The sequence below is a fragment of the Mya arenaria genome, chromosome 7 (assembly GCF_026914265.1).
Source record: "Mya arenaria isolate MELC-2E11 chromosome 7, ASM2691426v1".
NCBI classification, from domain to species: Eukaryota; Metazoa; Mollusca; class Bivalvia; order Myida; family Myidae; genus Mya; species Mya arenaria.
This window is the reverse complement of record NC_069128.1, coordinates 34,154,688-34,175,411: the sequence shown is the minus strand read 5'-3', so window position 1 is coordinate 34,175,411 and position 20,724 is coordinate 34,154,688. Positions and strand designations below refer to the sequence as shown.

The 20,724-nt window shown below is 38.3% G+C and overlaps 1 protein-coding gene and 1 long non-coding RNA gene across 2 annotated transcripts in view; both read left to right on the top strand.

Annotated features, from left to right (window-relative positions):
* LOC128240545 (uncharacterized) overlaps nucleotides 1-20,724 on the top strand; it is a 95,455-nt gene that overhangs the window by 6,517 nt on the left and 68,214 nt on the right. The gene's annotated exons all lie outside the window — the stretch shown is intronic.
* On the top strand, nucleotides 1,117-2,615 carry LOC128240546 (uncharacterized). The gene is made up of 4 exons (XR_008262186.1): nucleotides 1,117-1,183; nucleotides 1,652-1,748; nucleotides 1,988-2,084; nucleotides 2,381-2,615. It is a non-coding gene; the product is annotated as an uncharacterized LOC128240546 (long non-coding RNA).

The following is a 20,724-nucleotide window of genomic DNA, read 5'->3' as shown; positions in this document are numbered from 1 at the left end:
ATTATAGCTGTCCAAACAACAATAACTGTCTATCCAACAGTGATTCAAATAACACTAGTTGTCCATCACACATTCTGTCCAACAAGCAGTCCAAACAACACTGGTGGTCCAACCAACACTTCCGGTCCAACCATTTATAATTGTTCAATCAACACGTATGGTCCATCCAATATAGCGGCCCAGTAAGCAATAGATGCCCAACCAACATTAGTGTTTCAACAGGCACTAGCTGTCCATCACGTTGCTACCAATCTAGCAGTCCAACCAATTGTAGTGATGTTCTTCATTGAAAGCAATGATCTCAGAAGATAACATCAGCATATTTGAATAATATCTGTAAAGAAAGGAATGGAACATAAAAGTATATTTTTTATAAAAAAAGTAAATAACTCTCAGACTTATTTATGGATGGGGTTTAAGACAATCTGGACAATTTAAGTGCAGGCCTGGGTGTATGTGACTAGTCCTGTGGCCATCATAATATTTAAACATAACTAACTAGTAACAAATTATTCAGAAGACTACACAGGTGACAGCATGACATAATTGCTCTTTCTAAGTAAAATGTTTATTACATAGTAATAAAATACACAAAGCATTATAAATATCATACCTTATATTGATGAGGATTTATATATGTTCATTCATAAGACTTATTAGTTATACCTGGTCATGTACATACAGATTCCTTATTATAGATTTTGATGGTCAGATAGTAAAACAGACTAATGTATTATTTGTATTGATTTTCAAGTAAAACAGACTAATGTATTATTTGTATTGATTTTCAAACAAATATTTTTAGAATAGATGAGAATTATTTGTTGTTAATAATACTCCAATAAGAAAAGTACCGCAGTCTTTTCTGAACCATCTACCCCACCCACCAGAACTAAGTGTCCAGGTAAACAGTCAAGCGATTTATAGCTCAAATAACAAATGTCATTCAAATAATATCACAATAATGTAATATAAATTCATTAAAATGACAAATCTAATATAAATAAATAAATTATAACAAACCTGGAATGATAATTAGTCCGCTGTTATTGTACTTCGTTATAACCCGGAAATAAACCGGAAGTCACCCTGGACCGCAAAGGATTATGGTCTATTGGAAAGTCGAAAATGTTTGTCGAAATAATGCGCCAAATAAACTGAAGTGTTGTTTCGTTTATTAAAGGTAAGTTCAAGCAAAGTTTGGGGTATAATTCAATTACATTTATAAGGATCTTTTACGCTAACATTATTGTTTAAAATAACATAGCAACATTTTAAAGTAATGAACAAATATGTTTTGTTGTAATACATTTTCGCGACAAACGTACGAAATACGTTTTTGTAGAAACACAGTTAAATGAATGTTTGTGACTAGCGTACAGCTAATACTTCATTGTTATATATTTTAACAGCTATTATATTTGTTACTTAATGTAAGTAGGCTATTTTTGTCTAAAAAAAGAATCAATTGCCATAAATGTCCGGCAGCGATGCAAAAGTGGGTGGGAAGGTCAAAAACTAAAACGTTTAAAAAGTCCTTATATAGTTTTGAGGAACGATCTTTTAGGGGAGTGAAACATCTATTATTGGCAACATGTTTTGGTGTAGTAAGTTATAGTAAGTGTCTGAAATGTTGTTTCGTCTATTTTAGCCGGCCTAATTGAGCTAACAAAGAAATCATCAGTCCACAAAAGAATCAACCAGGGAAGGAGAAAAACATTCAAAGCTGCAAATTGTCAAATCCATCAGTGAGTAGACTATTTTTAAAGCACATGGTAAGATTTCCATGTTGCAATGGATAAATGGGTATGAATCATGCTAGTGAAATATTGAACCTCAAAACTAAGTAGAAATTGATTTTTTTTAACATTTTAAAGTTTGGTCCTTAAATGGGCTTTTGCATCACTGCTGACCCTTGACCTTTTAAAAAACCACTATGCAAGCAAATTATGGTTTAGTGTCTGAAATGTTGTTTCGTCTATTTTAGCCGGCCTAAAGGAGCTAACAAAAAAATCATCAGTCCATAAAAGAATCAACCAGTGAAGGAGAAAAACATTCAAAGCTGTAAATTGCCAAATCCATCAGTGAGTATAAAGACTATTTTTCAATTCCCATGGTAAGATTTTCATTCTGATTTTGAAAACAATATGGTGAATGTGTGGAGTGGATTTTATTTGTAACGGACAAACACTTATAAAAATATTTTTTAAAAATAAGACTCAATAAATTTGAGCACTTTAGTTTGAACAAATACAATAATCTATCATTAATTTATATACCTGCGACATTGAAATCTTAATTCGCACTGATTTGATAACCAACTGGCCGTTAGTTATTGGAAAATATTGGCAGTACAAATAAAAAAAGAAATATTTTTCAGGTTGGAAGATGGATGTCAAAGTCTCAGACAAAAGCTTCCAGAGTTAAGGAGAGAACACTTCAACAAAAACAAGCACGAGAAGAATGACTGCAAAAAAGTTTTTCGCAGATTCGTTTCCTTATCAAGTGTATTTAAGGAAAATGGACCTGTCTACAGAGACTAGATGTAAATGTCAAGGACTGCAATGAGCAATTCAATGACTCCTTTCTAATTGTGTCAAGTGTTATAAAAAATTAAAACTGTTATAAATGGACGTGTAGTAATGATGAAATTATTACCCTGTTGCGAATAACATTAACTATTCATGAACTTAGTTCATGAATGACATTTTGAAAAAATCATGTTCATGAACTGTCAAGTTCATTAACTAAGTGGGAGTTCATGAACATGATTTGTCCAAATTGTCATTCATGAATAGTTTATGTTTTTCTTTAAAAGCACACGCCAGGGGCTAGAATAAGGTTAGGTGAATAAGGGTCCTCTTATTTAAACTTCAGATAGGCTTGCACAAGCTCGCAAAGTGAATTGTAACGAGCTTATCAAGCTCGTAATATTGCTCATACAAGCTCGTAAAGCTGCCCATGACGAGCTTGTACAAGCTCGCGACGTGAAATGTAACATGCTTGTCAAGCTCGTAAAATTGCTCATACAAGCCTGTAAAGCTGCTCGTGACGAGCTTGTACGATCTTGTTTTTAAGCTTGTACTATCTTAATTTTGAGCGTGTACGAGCTTAAACGAACACGTACGAGCTGGTATTTGTTTCAATTACGGCCCATAATAGCTTAAAGCTCGGGCGCGCTTGCTCGCGAACTAGATTGGGAAGTTGATCGTACGATCCCTTGACAAGCTCGTCTTCTAGCTCGCGATTTTCATAAGGGAGGTTACTGTTACTAAAAACAGAAAAAAACAATTGAAACTGAATAACTTTAGTTATGGTTGCCATTTTTTTTTACCCAACTTGGTATAAAGGAGGAGTATATGGATACCTTTCATGGGATTGTGTTAAGTGACCTTAGGGTCAAGGTCACTGTAACTAAAAATAGAAAAACAATTGAAACTGATTAATTTTAGTTAAGGTGGACTTATCTTGACCCAACTTGGTATAAAGGAAGAGTGTATAGATACTTTTCATGGGATACAGTGTTTGGGGTCCCTATGGTCAAGGATAAAGGTCACTGATACTTATAATAGTAAAACAGTTGAAACTGAATAATTTCAGTATCAATTGTCATATCTTGACCAAACTTAGTCTATATGAAGAGTTTATGGATAATTTTCATGGGATTGTGTTTGGGGCCCCTTGAGTCAAGGTTATGGTTGCTGTTACTAAAAATAGAAAAAGGGTTGAAACTCAATGACTTCTAAGTCACGGTTCACATATCATGACCAAAATTGATCCAACAGAAGAGTGTATGAATTCCTTTTATGGGATTGCGTTTTGGGTCCCTAGAGTCAAGGTCATGGTCACTGTAACTATATGTCTTCTGTGTTGATGTTCGCTAAGAAGTTATTATGACTTCCACTGAATAATTTGAAAATCCTTGTTTCCGTAATGCTTCCCCGATATAGGAAAAGCTCCCATCCTCATTTGCTTCAACGGATGGTGAACCTCTGGTTTGTGAAGTAAACGTAGAATTCTCTGTGGGGATGGTAGTTGAATCCAATCCTGATTCAGTAGGCTTATAAAGCGTGGCCACCAGCTCTGAGTCTTCCATATTGATGCAATCAATATAGCATTCCCCTGATCAAACTGAAGTTTCTGTAAAATTTTGGGAATGAGGGTGAAAAGTTGAAAGATATATAACATATCATGATTCCATTTTAATGTAAAAGCATCAATAGCCATTGCCTCAGGTTCTGGGTATCTGGCAACATAATGAGCTTTCTTGGCATTCAGCCTAGATGCAAACAAATCTACATCAAAAGGTCCATATATTGTTTCAATACTTTGAAAAATGTTCATATCTATAAGGACCATTCTAGATCATCATTAAATGTTCTTGACAGTTTGTCAGCTTCATAGTTAGTAGAGCCTGGATTTATGAGCTGCACTCAAATGAATATGTTTTGATAAACACCACATCCATTACTCCCTTGCGTCTTTGTTTAGTTCTGATTTCATCCCACCAAAATTGTTGTTATAAGCACATGAAGTTGTGTTATCAGTGAGAATTTCGAACATGTGTATACGTTTTTGATTTACACAAAGATAACAATCTTAAGTTGGCAAGCCTTAAGTTCTAGCTTAGAACATTGATGTGCAACAGTTTATCCTCCACGGACCATACACCATTTGTGTAACTATTTTTCGGCAGCTATGTTAGACCCCCCACACCCAAATAACGTGCTGTCTGTATTCAGATTAGAGGCTAACTCTACTCTATAGCTGCAAATTGTTTGAAGAATCCATTTATCATGGGTTATTTGAAGCCATTTATTGTAACTTATAATGTTTGGTCTTGCCAGCCTGAAAGCTATCCTAAAGGTATTTATTAAAGTGTAATTTTGACTACCTGTACATACAAAAGCATTTATTTCTTGAGAGGGCCCTTTCCCTTCAATCCTGGTTGATTGGGATACTTCTTACCGTAATTTCTTGATTTCATTCCGTACGCTGCTTGTTTTGTTTGAAGAAGTGTTGGTTGCGCCCCATCTGATTGAAGTTGTGGTTTTGTCTGCTTTAGTTTGGGGTGAGGGGTAAACTGAGAGATATGAAATTCTCAGTAATGTACAAAATCTGTTACGGTGCTCATCATGCAAAATTGAGTGAAATTCATCACAAATGTTGCCCTTCAGACAATAATGAGATTACAATCCCATAATGCAAGTAATAACGACTTTAAAAAGCAATCATGCGTCGTATAGAACATTTTTTAAAAATAGATCCGATATGGCATTCAGCCGATATGGCATTTTTATCAATTAAAACAATATTAGGCAGATAAAAAATCGCATGTCATTCAGACAGTTATGTCCTTTGGACATATATTTTTGTCATTCAGACAATACAATAATTTGTCATGAATTATATAACTGAAATATGTCATTCAGACTTCCGAAATCGCCTCCAAAATTAGGAGAAATGGGTCTTGCCCAGAACAAAGAAACTGACAAAAAATCTGTAAAATATCGCCTCTTACCTGGGTGAATAATATTTTCTCTATATCGACATCTATATCACACTGATCCAAATCGTTTTTGTAAAAAGTTTTTAAACTTTAGTCCACTAAAAATCGTAGAAAAATTGAAAAATTATGCTCTAAATTACCGACTATTGTCTACAATAACTGCATAAGCCTTGTTGGTGCTGATAAAGTTTACTTCTTTAAACCATTCTAAATTATAAACCTTCAGCTATAGTGCTTTTGCAGGGTATTATAACCTCAATCTTTAGTGTTTCTGCATATGCTTAAAATAACCTTCAGCTAAAGTGATTTTGCTTATGCTAAAACATAATAATAATATAAAAATAATAATTATAATAATAAAAGATCTTTTTTGGAAGTTGAACTCCTATTTATTCATGGTATGAATATTAATGATTGAATAGAACATTATTTTCTGAAATATTTTTACAAAGTTTATATAAAAACACCACTGTTGTCAGATAAATGTGGTCAAACAATATTGATTCAATGGGAAAAAGTTTACTGTATAGTCTGCTTGAGGGTTATATAGAATAAGTATGTGAATCATATAGGTTTAAATAATTCACTTTTCAAAAGGAAGATGCTTGATATTGTTCTGGTGCTTTAAAATAATATATAAGGAAATTTGTTTCAATTACCTGAATGTGCAAGCCGATCTAGTTTGTGCAAGCAGAATCACATATTCTAGGTCAATCTGCAAGCTGTGAACAACAGTTTCTCTTAGTTTAGATATATTCTGTGATGTTAAAGTTTTGTTTGAAATATTTAGAAGGTTGACTGTCATGAATTTACTGTTTTTGAGTGGTGTAGTGACAGGAAATGACCATGTGTCCATTTAGGTAGAGGCATAATGTGGTAAGTTTTTACTATTCAAGTACTAGAGTAACTATTACCGTTCCTGGAAATATAATCCTTTAATTATAAGTAACTTGAAAAACCATGTGGCTGGTACAGTGACAAGGATTAGCTTGGGTAAGTAAGCCTAATGACGTTTCACTAGAAAAGGTTTTGCACCATATTTTAGCATTAGATTGGAACCTGATTTTCACTGGCAAAGATGTCATGGTTGGTCAGTCCTGATTTTCACTGGCAATTAAAGATGTCATGGTTGGTCAGTCCTGATTTTCACTGGCAAAGATGTCATGGTTGGTCAGTCCTGATTTTCACTGGCAAAGATGTCATGGTTGGTCAGTCCTGATTTTCACTAGCAAAGATGTCATGGTTGGTCAGTCCTGATTTTCACTGGCAAAGATGTCATGGTTGGTCAGTCCTGATTTTCACTGGCAAAGATGTCATGGTTGGTCAGTCCTGATTTTCACTGGCAAAGATGTCATGGTTGGTCAGTCCTGATTTTCACTGGCAAAGATGTCATGGTTGGTCAGTCCTGATTTTCACTGGCAAAGATGTCATGGTTGGTCAGTCCTGATTTTCACTGGCAAAGATGTCATGGTTGGTCAGTCCTGATTTTATTACTGAGTACCAAAATGGCGTCTATTTTCTGATTCCAATGATAAAATGAAACATTTAAACAGGCTAATGACGTGATATATACATTACTGGGTTAGTAGATGACCTAAAGTGGTCAAAGGCTATAGAGATTATCCTTGTTAGGACTGTAATGTGAAGAGGTCAAAGGCCGTAGAGATTATCCTTGTGAGGACTGAAATGTTAAGAGGCCAAAGGCTGTAGAGATTTTCCTTGTGAGGATTGTAATGTTAAGAGGCCAAAGGCTGTAGAGATTTTCCTTGTGATGATTGTAATGTTAAGAGGCCAAAGGCTGTAGAGATTATCCTTGTGGGAATTGTAATGTGTAGAGGTCAAAGGTTGTAGAGATTACCATTGTGAGTACTGACATGTGAAGAGGGCAAAGGCTGTAGGGGTTACCATTGTGAGGACTAAAATGTTAAGAGGTCAAAGGCTGTAGGGATTACCATTGTGAGTACTGACATGTGAAGAGGTCAAAGGCTGTAGGGGTTACCATTGTGAGGACTGAAATGTTAAGAGGCCAAAATCTGTAGGGGTTACCATTGTGAGGACTGAAATGTTAAGAGGCCAAAATCTGTAGGGGTTACCATTGTGAGGACTGAAATGTTAAGAGGCCAAAATCTGTAGGGGTTACCATTGTGAGGACTGACATGTGAAGAGGTCAAAGGCTGTACAGATTACCATTGTGAGGACTGAAATGTTAAGAGGCCAAAATCTGTAGGGGTTACCATTGTGAGGACTGAAATGTTAAGAGGACCAAATCTGTAGGGGTTACCATTGTGAGGACTGAAATGTTAAGAGGCCAAAATCTGTAGGGGTTACCATTGTGAGTACTGACATGTGAAGAGGTCAAAGGCTGTAGGGGTTACCATTGTGAGGACTGAAATGTGAAGAGGTCAAAGGCTGTAGGGGTTACCATTGTGAGTACTGACATGTGAAGAGGTCAAAGGCTGTAGAGATTACCATTGTGAGGACTGACATGTGAAGAGGTCAAAGGCTGTAGAGATTACCATTGTGAGGACTGACATGTGAAGAGGTCAAAGGCTGTAGGGGTTACCATTGTGAGGACTGACATGTGAAGAGGTCAAAGGCAGTAGGGGTTACCATTGTGAGGACTGAAATGTTAAGAGGTCAAAGGCTGTAGGGGTTACCATTGTGAGGACTGAAATGTTAAGAGGTCAAAGGCTGTAGGGGTTACCATTGTGAGTACTGACATGTGAAGAGGTCAAAGGCTGTAGAGATTACCATTGTGAGTACTGACATGTGAAGAGGTCAAAGGCAGTAGAGATTACCATTGTGAGGACTGAAATGTGAAGAGGTCAAAGGCTGTAGAGATTACCATTGTGAAGACTGACATGTGAAGAGGTCAAAGGCAGTAGAGATTACCATTGTGAGGACTGACATGTGAAGAGGTCAAAGGCTGTAGGGGTTACCATTGTGAGGACTGACATGTGAAGAGGTCAAAGGCAGTAGGGGTTACCATTGTGAGTACTGACATGTGAAGAGGTCAAAGGCTGTAGAGATTACCATTGTGAGGACTGACATGTGAAGAGGTCAAAGGCTATAGAGATTACCATTGTGAATACTGACATGTGAAGAGGTCAAAGGCTGTAGAGATTACCATTGTGAGTACTGACATGTGAAGAGGTCAAAGGCTGTAGGGGTTACCATTGTGAGGACTGAAATGTGAAGAGGTCAAAGGCTGTAGAGATTACCATTGTGAGTACTGACATGTGAAGAGGTCAAAGGCTGTAGGGGTTACAATTGTGAGTACTGACATGTGAAGAGGTCAAAGGCTGTAGGGGTTACAATTGTGAGGACTGACATGTGAAGAGGTCAAAGGCTGTAGGGGTTACCATTGTGAGTACTGACATGTGAAGAGGTCAAAGGCTGTAGGGGTTACAATTGTGAGGACTGACATGTGAAGAGGTCAAAGGCTGTAGGGGTTACAATTGTGAGGACTGACATGTGAAGAGGTCAAAGGCTGTAGGGGTTACAATTGTGAGTACTGACATGTGAAGAGGTCAAAGGCTGTAGGGGTTACCATTGTGAGGACTGAAATGTGAAGAGGTCAAAGGCTGTAGAAATTACCATTGTGAGTACTGACATGTGAAGAGGTCAAAGGCTGTAGGGGTTACCATTGTGAGGACTGACATGTGAAGAGGTCAAAGGCAGTAGAGATTTAAGTTTTGTAAGAACTTAAATGTTTAGAGGCCAAAGTCCGAAGCGATTTATTTTATTAGTGTTGAACCATTTCAAAGCTGATTTTAACCATGCATCAAGGAAGTGTAAATGAATGCTTATCATGATGATGTCACAGCTTATCTCTCATTGTTGTTCATTCTAAATTAAGTACTTTTATAAGGAATTCATCTTGTCAGGTCTTCCATTTAACTGTAACTCATTAGAAATGGGCACACTGTTCTCAATAAGTAGACAGTGTGCTAGAAATAGACTCATGCCTGTATTTCAATGGCCAAGGTCATACTTACTGGTCAAAATTGTTGATTTCATAGGCAAGCTACTGTGTGAGCCACATAAATAGCCATGTTTTATTGATGAGTATGAGGTTGTTTGTCACATGCAACACTAAGGATGTGCCTGAATAGCCAAGCCCTTATTCTATATTAGATAAAGATGCGGTTCTAAATTACATAGAGGTAACTCTTTTTTATCATTAATAATATTAAGAAGTTGAATGCAACCAAGTTATATGACTTTTTGTCATGTACACACAACAATACTGTTTTCAACTGTCTCTTGCACTTAATTTGATTTTGTTTTGCAATTGCATGGAAGAGCATTATGTCTGTACCAAAGGCTGTTTTTTCACCTGTTGGTCTAATGAATTAATAATAATAGAAATCAAATGGTCATTAAAATGTGTTAAACTGTCCCTATTGCTTGTGTCTTTAACCATTCATACACGATTCAAACATGCACAAAAACAACTTTCATGAAGAAAGCGCTTTCTTAAAAACATGTATTTTTGAAGACATTGACAGCCACTTTTGAATGTATAGTTGTCATATCTGGTATTTAGCCATTCCACTTTTATAACTTTTCTCTCCTTTCCTTCTCATTTTTATGCCCCCCTTCGAAGAAGAGGGGTATATTGCTTTGCACAGGCATGTCGGTATGTCGGTTGGTTGGTCGGTCGGTCCGTCGGTAGACCAAAGCTTGTCCGAGTGATAACTCAACAATTCCTGGACATATGGTCATCAAACTTCACATGAAGGTTGGGCCTGATCAGTAGATGACCCCTATTGATTTTGGGGGTCATAGGGTCAAAGGTCAAGGTCACAGTGACCTTTAATGGTAAAATAATTTTAAAGCTTGTCCGAGTGATAACTCAACAATGCCTGCACCCATGGCTCTCAAACTTGACATGGAGGTTGGGCCTGACCAGTATATGACCCCTATTGTTTTGAGGGGTCATCAGGCCAAAGGTCAAGGTCACAGTGACCTTGAATGGTAAAAGGTTGTCCGAGTGATAATTCGACAATGCCTGCACCCATGGCCCTCAAACTTGACTTGGAGAATTGGCCTGACCAGGAGATGGGTGACCCCTATGGTTTTTGGGGGTCATCTGGCCAAAGGTCAAGGTCACAGTGACCTGGAATGGTAAAAGGTTGTCGAGTGATAACTCGACAATGCCTGCACCCATGGCCCTCAAACTTGACTTGGAGGTTGGGCCTGGCCAGAAGATGGTCCCTATTGATTTTAGGGGTCATTGGGCTAAAGGTCAAGGTCACAGTGACCGGGAATGGTAAAAGGTTATCCGAGTGATAACTCGACAATGCCTGCACCCACGGCCCTCAAACTGGACTTGGAGGTTGGGCCTGGCCAGAAGATGGTCCCTATTGATTTTAGGGGTCATTGGGCCAAAGGTCAAGGTCACAGTGACCTTGAATGCTAAAAGGTTGTCCGAGTGATAACTCAACAATGCCTGCACCCATGGCCCTCAAACTTGACATGGAGGTTGGGCCTGACCAGTAGATGACCCCTATTGATTTTAGGGGTCAAAGGTCAAGGTCACAGTGACCTTGAAAGCGACCTCGACAATTCCTGGACCTATGGTCATCAAACTTGACATGAAGGTTGGGCCTGCCCAGTAGATGACCCCTATCATCTTTGGGGGTCATCAGACCAAGGTCAATGTCACAGTAACCTTTAACGCAAAAAGGTTAACAAATCTTCTCCCACTGATATCTCAACAATGCCTGAACCTATGATCATTAAACTTGACATGGATGTTAAGCCTGATCAGTAGATCACCCTTATTGATTTTAGGATTCATAGAGCCAAAGGTCAAGGTCATGGTGATCTTGAATGGTAAAAGGTTGTCCGAGTGATAACTCAACAATGCCTGAACCCATGGCCTTCAAACTTGACTTGGAGTTGCATATGACTTGTAGATGACCCCTTATGATTTAAGGGGTCAAAGGTCAAGGTCACAGTGACCTTGAACGAAAAAAACTTGTCTGTGTGATAACTTGACAATGCCTGCACCCATGGCCCTCGAACTTGACATTTAGGTTTCTGGTGACCTGCTGATGACTCTGGATTTTGAGTTCATAGAGTCAAAGGTCATGGTTATAACACACCCTATCCTCACACTTTAATGATCATAATCTTAAAACTGCCTTAATGGCAACAAATCAGCTGTCATTTCGGTCCATGCATATTTCATTCAATTGTCCATATAATCCTGACAACATGGCGCTCAGGGGGGGCATAATGTTTGACAAACATCTCTTGTTTACTTTGTTTTTCCCTTTCAATGTCATTTTTATAGTCTAAAGTGTGGATGGATGTAGCCATTTTTGGGAAGATTGGTCTTGTGTAGGATAGGGTAGATGTAGAAAGATGGCTGGGTAGATGGTTGGTTGAGGGAAGGTGAGGTGGGTGGTGGGGTGGTTGGGGGATGAAGGTGGGTAGTTTGGTGGAGCGGTGGCAGAGGGTTGGGGGCAGGTGGTGAGGGGTCAGTGTGGCGTGGAGGTGGTTTGAGACACATCTACAGATGTTTTTTCCTTAATCATTTAATAAGTTAATGTGTTAAGTTATTGTTAGTTAATTATATATGTATTTATTATTGTTTGTTGAATGTTTTATTTTAAATTTTTAGGGTATTATTTGGTCATGGTTACCTCATCGTTTTTTTTGAGAAGACTCAAAGAAAATATAGTTTCTATTATTCTTTCAAACAAAATTTCAGATTTACGTCCCTCTGCCCATTTTCTCGAACTTTTCTTGTAAACAGTAACTTTTTAACCAGGTTTTCAACGAAAACCGGGTTATTAGAATGAAGTTGTCGTTGGACGGCCAGGCGGGCATCAAACATTGGTTTCTGTTCAATAACTTTAGTAATTATTGATAGATATTGATGAAACTTGGTGTGTAGGTAGCTTATTGGAAGAGCTAGCTTGAGATTGCTTTTGAGGGGGGGTGGGCTAAGGTCAAGGTCACTGTTACTAAAAACAGAAAATGGTTTCTGCCCAATAACTTTAGTAAGCATTGATATATATTGACGAAACTTGGTGTGTAAGTTGCTTATGTGAAGAGCTAGCTTGGGATTGCTTTTGAGTGGGGAGGGGCTAAGGTCAAGGTCACTTTTACTTAAAATAGAAAAATGGTCAAGGTCACTGTTTCTTAAAATAGAAAAATGGTTTCTGCCCAATAACTTTAGTTAGCATTGACAGATATTGATGAAACTTGGTGTGTAGGTAGCGTATGTACAGAGCTAGCTTGGGATTGCTTTTGAGGGGGGTGCGGCTAAGGTCAAGGTCGCCTGTTACTAAAAATAGGAAAATGGTTTCTGCCCAATAACTTTAGTTAGGATTGATAGATATTGACGAAAGTTGATGTGTAGGTAGCTTATGTGACGAGCTAGCTTGGGATTGCTATTGAGGGGTAAGGGGCTAAGGTCAAGGTCACTTTTACTAAAAATAGAACAATGGTTTCCGCAAACAGTAATTTTCAGTTACATCTCTTTTTGATAAAAGTAAAGATAAAGTCATACAACAAATTAATTGACTTTAATTTCTGATTGCCCATAACAAAAACCTGGTTTCGTCGCATTGCGGGGCTTCTAGTTTGTCATAAAAATTCCTTAATTTTTCATTCCTTGTTTGTACAAACTGTTGAAAATGTCTTTAATCTAGCTCAGAGAAGCTGATGGTTTTACTTCTTTTATTTACTCAAATCATGTTATTCTGCAAAAAGATTCATTTTACACAATATAGGAAAACAACTGAGAAACAGAAACATTGCAATAAACATTGTTTATGTTTATATAAAATAGGGCATGCAACATTATTCACTAAAATACTAAAGTACTGAATTATTTTCTCCAATACCATCAAAGAAAACCCATGAAAATACTAAACGCTACTGAGCTATAGCCATTAAAGTTTATGGATGGGCCTGAATGTGAATAGCCTTGAATGTGTAGGGGCAGATAAATACGAACAAATTATCAAGAGTTTGATAATTAAGGATCTGAATGTAAAGGCGTTAATTATAATTATGGATTAAACTATGAAGGGTTGGATAATTATGGATGAAAGTATGAAGGGTTGGCTAATTATGGATAAAACTATGAAGGGTTGGATAATTATGGATAAAACTATGAAGGGTTGGCTAATTATCGATAAAACTATGAGGGGTTGGATAATTATGGATAGAACTATGAAGGGTAAAATTGGCTAATTATGGATAAAACTATGAAGGGTTGGATAATTACGGATGAAACTATGAGGGGTTGGATAATTATGGATGAGACTATGAAGGGTTGGCTAATTATGGATAAAACTATGAAGGGTTGAGACTGTACAGGGGTGGATAATTTAGTATGAGTCTGAGTCTATGTGGTTGGATAATTAAGCATGAGACAGTGCAGTGGTGGAAAATTTTGTATGAGACAAAGTAGGGATATAATATTAAGCATGAGATTTGAAGGAGCACACAATTATGGATAAGACTGTGTAGGGGCAGACAATTATGGATGAGACTGTGTAGGGGCAGACAATTATGGATAAGACTGTGTAGGGGCAGACAATTATGGATGAGACTATTTAGGGGTAGACAATTATGGATGAGACTGTGTAGGGGCAGACAATTATGGATGAGACTATTTAGGGGTAGACAATTATGGATGAGACTGTGTAGGGGCAGAAAATTATGGATGAGACTGTGTAGGGGCAGACAATTATGGATGAGACTGTGTAGGGGCAGACAATTATGGATGAGACTGTGTTGGGGCAGACAATTATTTATGAGACTGTGTAGGGACAGACAATTATGGATGAGACTATGTAGGGGCAGACAATTATGGATGGGACTGTGTAGGGGCAGACAATTATGGATAAATCTGTATAAGGGCAGACAATTATGGATGAGACTGTGTAGGGACAGACAATTATGGATGAGACTATGTAGGGGCAGACAATTATGGATGGGACTGTGTAGGGGCAGACAATTATGGATAAAACTGTGTAAGGGCAGACAATTATGGATGAGGCTGTGTAGGGGTAGACAATTATGGATGAGACTATGTAGGGGCAGACAATTATGGATGAGGCTGCGTAGGGGCAGACAACTATGTATGAGTCTATGAAAGGGCAGATAATTATGAATAAATCTGTAAAGGGGCAGGCAACTATGGATTAGACTTTGTAGGGGTGGATAGTATGCTTTTCAGGGGTATGCAACAGGGGTGATTTATTGGTGGGGGACATAAGTGTTATTCAATGTTTAAAAATGGAACATGAGGCAGACCCAAAGTTCAGATTATCATAGAGGCAGGCAGTATACAAAGTAGAAACTGGGGCAGGTTCATGTTCAAGTTTTACAAATATCTTGGACAAGGCAATACAGGATTGAACAATGGTTAACTGTGCTATAGGCATTTATTTACATATTAAGAATACAATTTGTCGGTTGATGTTGAAGGGGGAGGATGGACTTAGAAGTAGTAGAGTGGGGAAATTAAAGGGCAAAGGAAGGATGACTCATAATGCATGTCACATTGTGAGACATTTAGGATCTAAGACATCATTCTGCTACTGAACAAACATGGCCATAATAAAGTTAGATATGATAATGATAAAATGAAGTAATTCGCTCCAAGTTGAAAAACAAGGTCATTGAAAAGTATTTAACAACATATATGATTCCTGCCCCAGTCTATATTAAATATGCCAATTATTGCATGGCATTTCTGCCACTATGATCTGGGTCTGAGGGAAAGCTCTGAGAGTTACCATATATAACAGTTGAACATGGGAACAATGACAGGGTTATTAGTAAGCTCAAAGGGATGTTGAGGGTGTGTTATCAATCTGATGGTATCCAGTCAAATATGTTGGTTAGAATTGGTATAAAGTGATGAAACTTGGTGAGTAAAGAGCTCATGTGGACACATACATATGAATTGCATTTGGGTTGTATGGGGGTCAAGTTCAATGCTATACAACTAAAGCTTATAATAGCTGACACTGTGTAGGAGCAAATAAATGCAAGAAAAAAGCCAGGGTATTGGAAGATAACATAAGGATGAGTTTAAAAAGATCAGTTAGTTATGGAAATGACTGTGAAGGACAAGATAATTTAGGATGAGGGGTTAGGGTTGATAATTAAGGATAATACTGTGAATGGGCAATAAGTTAAGGATGAGCATGTCAAGGGTTGGACAATATTGAATGAGGCTGTGAGGGGTTGATAATTAAGGATAATATTGTGAATGGTCAGTTTATTAAGGGTGAGCCTGTCAAAGGTTGAACAATTTAAGATGGGGCTGTGATAGTTTGATAATTAAGGATGATACTGTGTAGGAGCAGCTTATAAATGATGAGCTAAGTAAAATGTCATGGGTTGGATAATTTTGACAATTATGGATGGGACTATGTAGGGGCAGACAATTATGGATGGGACTATGTAGGGGCAGACAATTATGGATGAAACTGTGTAAGGGCAGACAATTATGGATGAAACTGTGTAAGGGCAGACAATTATTGATTAGACTGAGTAGGGGCAGACAATTATGGATAAAATTGTGTAAGGGCAGACAATTATTTATTAGACTGAGTAGGGGCAGACAATTATTGATGAGACTATGTAGGGGCAGACAATTATGGAGGAGGCTGTGTAGGGGCAGACAATTATGGAGGAGGCTGTATAGGGGTAGACAATTATGGATGAAACTGTGTAGGGGCAGACAATTATGGATAAAATTGTGTGAGGGCAGACAATTATTGATGAGACTATGTAGGGGCAGACAATTATTGATGAGACTATGTAGGGGCAGACAATTATGGAGGAGGCTGTGTAGGGGCAGACAATTATGGATGAAACTGTGTAGGGGCAGACAATTATTGATGAGACTATGTAGGGGCAGACAATTATGGAGGGGGCTGTGTAGGGGCAGACAATTATTGATGAGACTATGTAGGGGCAGACAATTATTGATGAGACTATGTAGGGGCAGACAATTATTGATGAGACTATGTAGGGGCAGACAATTATGGACGAGACTATGTAGGGGCAGACAATTATGGAGGAGGCTGTGTAGGGGCAGACAATTATGGAGGAGGCTGTGTAGGGGCAGACAATTATGGAGGAGGCTGTGTAGGGGCAGACAATTATGGAGGAGGCTGTATAGGGGTAGACAATTATGGATGAAACTGTGTAGGGGCAGACAATTATGGATAAAATTGTGTGAGGGCAGACAATTATGGATGAGACTATGTAGGGGCAGACAATTATGGAGGAGGCTGTGTAGGGGCAGACAATTAAGGATGAAACTGTGTAGGGGCAGACAATTATGGAGGAGGCTGTGTAGGGGCAGACAATTAAGGATGAAATTGTGTAGGGGCAAACAATTATTGATGAGAATGTGTAGGGGCAGACAATTATGGATAAAACTGTGTAAGGGCAGACGATTATGGATGAGACTGTGTTGGGGCAGACAATTATGGACAAGACTATGTAGGGGCAGACAATTATGGACGAGACTATGTAGGGGCATACAATTATGGATGAGACTGTGTAGGGGCAGACAATTATGATGAGACTGTGTAGGGGCAGACAATTATGGACAAGACTATGTAGGGGCAGACAATTATGGACAAGACTATGTAGGGGCAGACAATTATGGACAAGACTATGTAGGGGCAGACAATTATGGATGAGCCTGTCAAAGGTTGAACAGTTTAAGATTGGGCTGTGATAGTTTGATAATTAAGGACGATATTGTTTAGAGGCAGCCTTTAAATGATGAGCTTGTCAAGGTTTGGATAATTTAGGATGTGAGGGGTGGATGATTAAGGATAATACTGTTAAGGGGCAGTTTATTAAGGACAAATTGAGACCTTAGGTGTGCAATCTCAAGGAGAATACTGCAGGGGGTGATGCTTATATCTGAGACTATTCATGGAGAATACTGCAGGGGGTGATGCTTATATCTGAGACTATTCATGGAGAATACTGCAGGGGGTGATGCTTATATCTGAGACTATTCATGGAGAATACTGCAGGGGGTGATGCTTATATCTGAGACTATTCATGGAGAATACTGCAGGGGGTGATGCTTATATCTGAGACTATTCATGGAGAATACTGCAGGGGGTGATGCTTATATCTGAGACTATTCATGGAGAATACTGCAGGGGGTGATGCTTATATCTGAGACTATTCATGGAGAATACTGCAGGGGGTGATGCTTATATCTGAGACTATTCATGGAGAATACTGCAGGGGGTGATGCTTATATCTGAGACTATTCATGGAGAAAAGAGAGGCCCTTTTTCAATTTGCAGGGGACAAAATAAGTTTGGAACAATGACACAGTAAAGTAAGCTGAAAGGGATGTTTAATAAGTATGCTAAATATGATGAATAATATTGATGTGTTGCATGCTGATGCTGATGCATCTCTGTATTTTTAATCTAACAGTTTTCCTTTAAAACCTGACTATGATTATGACATTGCAGTGTTTCTGGTTTTTGATTAATTTTCTCTATAAAATTATTTGGAACATCACAGTCAACACGCTTAGGTTATATTTTCATTAGATTCCAAATGTTCCTACAAAGTTAGTTCTAGAAAACAACATTGAAAGAGTTTTTCAAAAAGTTAAGAAAAGTATTAACATTCTTCAGTGGCTTGTATAAATTATCTTTTTGATAAAACATTTATGTCTTGGAAGTATTCCACCAGAGAAATAGAAGGTTCAATGGCACACTTGAGGTTCATGCAAAGATGAGATTTTGTGCATTTTGATGTTTAACTTATTAACCAGGTTTTCACATAGTGAAATAAAAATAGAAAAACAGTTGAAACTAAATAACTTCAGTAAGGGATGACATATACTGACTAAACTTGGTTTATAGGAAGAGTTTATGGATACCTTTCATGGGATTGTGTTTGGGGTCCCTAGGGTCAAGGTCAAGGTGACTGCTACTAAAAATAGAAAACAGTTGAAACTGAATATCTTTAGTTAGGGTTGACATATCTTTACCAAACTTGGTCTATAGGAAAAGTTTATGGATACTTTCATGGGATTGGGTTTGGGGTCCCTAGGGTCAAGGTTAAGGTCACTGATACTAAAAATAGAAAAAAAACAGTTGAAACTGAATAACTTATTGAAAAACAGTTTAAACTGAATAACTTTAGTAAGGGATGACATATCTTGACTAAATTTGGTCTATAGAAAGAGTTTATGAATACCTTTCATTGGATTGCGTTTGGGGTCCCTAGGGTCAAGGTCAAGGTCACTGTTACTAAAAATAGAAAAACGGTTGAAACTGACTTACTTTAGGTTTGGGTTGACATATCTTGACTTATCTTGGTCTATAGAAAGAGTTTATGAATACCTTTTAATGGATTGCATTTGGGGTCCCTAGGGTCAAGGTCACTGTTACTATAAATAGAAAAACAGACACAGGCTGAAGTTCTTCTGTCAATCATTTTGTTTTGTCGCATTGCGGCATTTCATGTTGTCTATATTGTTGTTTTTGCATAAACCGATAGTGTCCACCTTTTAATTGATAAAACATATAGAACACTTACGCTATGTATAAAAATGTTAATGACTCAAAATTGTTCAATGTCATCCAAATTTATAGAATTGATATTGAACATACAATCTTGTAAATTTGTACTCAGATATTTGATATTAATTCAGTTTTGTTGGAGCCTTATTTATCTGTCTATTCCATTCTGTTCCATTCCTTAGTATTCACCTTGCCTTCTATCCACAATTTATCCTTCCAACCCAAAGTTCATCCTTGACCCCTCAACACACTTACTTCACAATCTCTCACCACCTTTATTTTTCCAATCAGCACCCCAAAGTTCAGCCAACCCCTGCAACAACCCACTTTTCATTCATTCCTCCTGCCTCACTCTCCCTTTTTTGAATCCCTATATTCCCCATCCTCATTTCAAATGCCTATTAGACCTTACTCCTCCCCCCATCAGTGCCCTGATCCCAATTTCCAACATTTACCAATTCTCCACCAAAAATATTGATCAAGCTCATGCCACCAACACCTCCTTTACTAGTCCTTCTACTGTTTAGTACTCCTGCCCTCACTCTTACTCCCATTGCCACCAACACCTCCTTTACTATTCCTACTACTGTTTAGTACTCCTGCCCTCACTCTTACTCCCATTGCCACCAACACCTCCTTTACTATTCCTACTACTGTTTAGTACTCCTGCCCTCACTCTTACTCCCATTGCCACCAACAACTCCTTTACTAGTCCTACTACTGTTTAGTACTCCTGCACTCACTCTTACTCCCATTTCCACCAACACCTCCTTTACTAGTCCTACTACTGTTTAGTACTCCTGCACTCACTCTTACTCCCATTTCCACCAACACCTCCTTTACTAGTCCTACTACTGTTTAGTACTCCTGCACTCACTCTTACTCCCATTTCCACCAACACCTCCTTTACTAGTCCTACTACTGTTTAGTACTCCTGCACTCACTCTTACTCCCATTTCCACCAACACCTCCTTTACTAGTCCTACTACTGTTTAGTACTCCTGCACTCACTCTTACTCCCATTTCCACCAACACCTCCTTTACTAGTCCTACTACTGTTTAGTACTCCTGCACTCACTCTTACTCCCATTGCCACCAACACCTCCTTTACTATTCCTACTACTGTTTAGTACTCCTGCACTCACTCTTACTCCCATTTCCACCAACACCTTCTTTACTAGTCCTACTACTGTTTAGTACTTCTGCACTCACTCTTACTCCCATTTCCACCAACACCTCCTTTACTAGTCCTACTACTGTTTAGTACTCCTTCCCTCACTCTTACTCCCATTTCCACCAATACCTCCTTTACTAGTCCTACTACTGTTTAGTACTCCTGCACTCACTCTTACTCCCATTGCCACCAACACCTCCTTTACTAGTCCTACTACTGTTTAGTACTCCTGCACTCACTCTTACTCCCATTTCCACCAACACCTCCTTTACTAGTCCTACTACTGTTTAGTACTCCTGCACTCACTCTTACTCCCATTTCCACCAACACCTCCTTTACTAGTCCTACTACTGTTTAGTACTCCTGCACTCACTCTTACTCCCATTTCCACCAACACCTCCTTTACTAGTCCTACTACTGTTTAGTACTCCTGCACTCACTCTTACTCCCATTTCCACCAACACCTCCTTTACTAGTCCTAC